We start from the raw sequence: 4,217 nt of genomic DNA, 5'->3' as shown, positions 1-4,217 counted from the left end.
CCGCGCCGCACGCCACGCCGGCCTGCCCTCAGGTGGGCTGAGGCGCCCCGAAACCGAAGGGGCTGGTGTGCAGCTTAGTGCAAAAAAGGCCGTGTGCTCAGCCCCAGTCTTGGAGTGTGTACGTGTGTGTGTCGGTGTGAGAAATCAACACTGTAAAATTAACTAAACAAGTACTACGTGGCGTAGCGCTGATAGCTCGGAACTCAAGCGTAGCACTCAGAAGTGTGAGCGCTAGCACGAAGCTTCACACTGCCTTGCGCGTCTACTGACACAGCCTTTCCTGTTTCACACCCATCGAGGCCACCAGGCCTTCCTGAGAGTTCGGCAGGTTTTCAGGGCGGCCAGCGGCCCGTGGTACTTCCTGCTCGACAAGTTTGCGAGAGTTTCAACTCTTCAAGCCAGCGCCCTGCGCGTCTTCACAATCCGCGCCCTGCAGGCCTCAGCTTCTCTTTCCAGGCGGCGCCTTGCTCTGCAGCCTTGAGCTCGCCGTCCAGCCCGGGCCGGCCTCAGCCCGCCCGTGCCACCTTGCCTGGCTGTTCTCAGTAATCTGAGGTCACACGTGTTTGTTCCCGCCGCACTGCATGTCGCCTTGGGCCCTGACGCTGTGAGCGACGTTTCTCGCCCCTGTAGGCTGAGACGGCGCCGCCGCTTTCCTGGACAGCCACCGGGAGAGGACGGCGCAGCTAGCTGCGCGTGGCAAGACAGCGCGAAAAGGGGACAGCAAAGGGCTGTGGCTTCGTCCAGCGGGCAGGCTGTGCCCCCTAAGGCTTCTTATTTTATTTTATTTTATTGCGGAACTGGGGATTGAGCTCAGGCCCTTGCACTTGCCAGGCAAGTGCTTATTCCACTGAGCCATCTCCCCAGCCCCAGCTTTTTTTTTTTTTAATCACCATCATCTTGGATTACATTTCTAGCACCACAAAACACAAAATAAATCAAAACAGAAAAACACAAATGAAAATAATGACAAAATAAATAAAAATGAACCAGGGAGGTACCTCAGTGGCCATAAGCGCCTGCCTGGCAAACGTGTTCCGGAGTTCGATCCCTGGTACCGCAAATAAGTAAGTATAGAGAAAATAAAAATTTTCAAATCCCTTAAAAAAAATAAAATAAAATCCCTGTTAAGCCAGGTGAATGCTCCTTCTTAAATATATACAATTATCACTTGCCAATGAAACTTCAAAAAAGCTGAGAGAAAGTCATTTAAAAACAAAGTAAAGGCCAGGCATAGTGGCGCATGCCTGTAATTCCAGCATTCGGGAGGCTGAGGCAGGAGGATCGCTGACAATTCAAGACCAGCCTGGGCTACAAAGTGAGTTCAAGTCCAACCTGAACTGCACAGCAAAACCTTGTCTCAATCCCCTAACGCAACAAAAAGACCTCTTGGGGTAGATATAGCACTCACTTGGAGTAGTTTTTTAAAAACTCACGTTCATCTCCCTGTTTCTGCTACAAATACATCGCTCCAGAGCAACGAAATAATTGTTTCAAAACCTGCGCTTTCATAAAATTCCTTTTACTTCAAAAAGTTACAGCGCGACCCAGATGGGACTCGAACCCACAATCCCCAGCTCCGGAGGCTGATGCCTTATCCATTAGGCCACTGGGTCACCACAGGATCCGGGGCTTCACACTGTCCTTACGTGATGCCATCATCACCGTCCCGCCCCCGCACACTAAGGTCTCGCGCAAGGCGGCGTGCGCGTGCTAAGCTACCGCCCTCAAATACGGCACGCGCCTGCGCATTCCAGTGCCGTGGCCCGAAGCGCCAGTGCGCCTGCGCATTCCAGCGCCGCGGCCCGTAGTGCCAGTGCGCCTGCGCCGGCCCGAGCAGTGGCGTCACGATCCCCAGGTGACCGTGCGTGGCTCTCGGTGCGTGGTGTGCGCGGCCAGCGCCTGGGTGGCGTCTCGACTTTGCTTGGAGAGTTAAAACACTTTCCAGCCTGCCCTTCCCTCTGCGTTTCGATTGCCCTGGGCGAGCTCGGACTTATTAATTTTCCAGAGTCTGGGTCCTTCCGGGAGCCACCGGCCGTCGGAGCCCCGCGCGGGTCGCCGGGCCTCCTGATGGGTTTTGTCCACCTTAATAAAAACGCAGCCAAGCTCCTTGGGGAGCCGCCAAGGTAGGGCCGCCGGAGGCCACCTGCCACACTCGGCTTCCCTCCTCCCCTCGGAGTTACGACCATCTCCTCCCTGCGGCATCCCGGTCCCGGGCTCCCGCCTCCTGTCCAATCACCGTCTGCCGCGTCACGAAGGCCACGCCCTCCGCGCATCCTTCCAGGTCACTCCGGCCTTCGTTCTTGCACGCGCTGCTGCCCCGACCGCGGTGCCGAGCCGGCCGGCCCCACCGCGGGGAGGCTATGCTCCCTTCGCTTCGGGTCGCCCTGCCAGCGAGCCGCTTGTGCTCCTCCCCTGCAGCCTGCCCCTTGCTGCGGGAACCTTCCCTCCTCGAGCGCCGGCCCCGACGCTCACAGGTGCGCCGGGCGTTCCTGCCTCGTCTTGCGATTTGTGCGCGCCTTGGGCTCCCGTCCTTCGGGGCACTCAGGGCCAGTGTAAATGCCTTGGGCTCAGAGACAGCGTCCTCCGGAGAGCTTCGGCTGCCCTGACAGCAAGTGGAAGGCAGCCCTTTCCTGCAGGCCTTTACTGCCCTCAGGGTGCGCCCCTGGCTCCTGCAGGCGTGTGCCGCGACATCCCCCTGCTTTTGCGCCTCCTACGCCTTACCCTAACCCTCAGGCTTCCCAGCCTGGTGATCAGCCCTCACCAGACACCCAGCCTCCTTCTCAGTCCTTTCAGGCTGAAGACCCATCCCCATCTCCCCGGCCTTCCCAGTCGACTGCACGGCCTCCCTCTCTATATTCTTCTTCAACTTCTCTGTATTCTCTTCATTTTTCATTAACTTCTCCACTCCCTAGCTTCTACTTTCTCTCCGCCACCAGCTGCCTCAGAAAGTTCTTCCCCCCCTGCCTCCCACCCAGCCCTGCACACGGGGTCCCACGCCTCTCACCCCCCACCCTCTTCACCAACCTCCATCTTCCCAATTTCTGTGCCCCCTACAGGTCTCCCACCCTCCGTCATCCTGTCCAAGCCACTCCCGTCCCCCAACATCTTGCGACCCTTCACTGTCACATATCTGCGCTTCACCCCCTCCGCAACCCTCCCCGCATCCTCCCAGTCTGTCTCAGCCTCATCAGCTCATGTGCTCCCTTGGCCAACAGGCAGGCCCTGAGGGCCTAGTTCACATCCCTTTCACCTTTTCTGACCTTTCCCAAATCTCTCATCATCTGACTGCTTTTTTCTGCAACTCCCCACACCTACATTAAAGAGTTAGAGTTTGTTACCAGTTCCTATGATTAGTGTTATAAAGATCTTTATATTATTCTCAATTCTACTCTCTCTCCCCAACAAAGAGAGGAATTATGCAAAGCAACCCAGAGGGAGGCTGACAGTAGATTTCAGGCTAATCCCAACCATTCCGCTGGAGTTGCTGCAGCACCGTTAACAGGTCCTAGTTGGAATTTTCAAGGGCCAAGAGGCTCGCAACAGATCAATACTTTGATTCGTTGTATGATAGCAGGTCTCCATGAGATTTCTCCTGTTTGTTAATTACAGCAAGCTCATTAAACAGCGAGCTGATAAACGCTGTGCCGACTCTCTTACTCCCCACTGAAACATTAAGTAAATATACCAGTGTTGACCCACAATCAACAGAGGGCATAGTACTTGTTAACTCTCATTTTATCTCTCAGTCAACCTCAGATATTTGGGCTACATTTAAGAAGTCTGAGCTCGGCTCTCTGTCACTGCAAGCAGAGCTCCTGGCCCTGGCCTTTCATGTCTTCAATAATATAGATCATCAGCAAAAAGTAGCCATGCTAGCAAACTGGCAGCTGTTAAAGCAGATGCTAGTGTCAGCGTGAGCTTCTGTCAGCAGCACTCCGGGGTCCTAAAGTAGACAAGCCTAAACAGGCAAATACGAAACAAGGTGGTGCCACTAACAGCCCCCGAGTTCCTCCTGGACCATGCTTCAAGTGCGACAGCAAAGGACATGGGCATGAGCCTGCCCCAACTGGCGGCTACCAATATGACCCTGTCCCATCTGCAATCTTTTTTTTTTTTTTTTGCCAGCTCAGTCCGCCCTGAGGGCAGGGCTGGTGTAGCATATGGTGCCAGGGATCGAACCAAGGTCCCCTACACCTGTCTAAGCTTACCTAAGCAGG

At 55.2% G+C, this 4,217-nt stretch overlaps 1 non-coding gene across 1 annotated transcript; it reads right to left on the bottom strand.

Annotated features, from left to right (window-relative positions):
• Positions 1–1,540: 1,540 nt before the first annotated feature.
• Trnar-ccg lies at positions 1,541–1,613 on the bottom strand. The gene has a single exon. It is a non-coding gene; the product is annotated as a tRNA-Arg (tRNA).
• Between the last annotated feature and the right edge of the window lie 2,604 nt (positions 1,614–4,217).

This window comes from Octodon degus, unplaced genomic scaffold (assembly GCF_000260255.1).
Source record: "Octodon degus isolate 3935 unplaced genomic scaffold, OctDeg1.0 scaffold00033, whole genome shotgun sequence".
NCBI lineage: Eukaryota > Metazoa > Chordata > Mammalia > Rodentia > Octodontidae > Octodon > Octodon degus.
The sequence above is the reverse complement of the archived record's forward strand: the minus strand, read 5'-3'. Positions and strand labels throughout refer to the sequence as shown.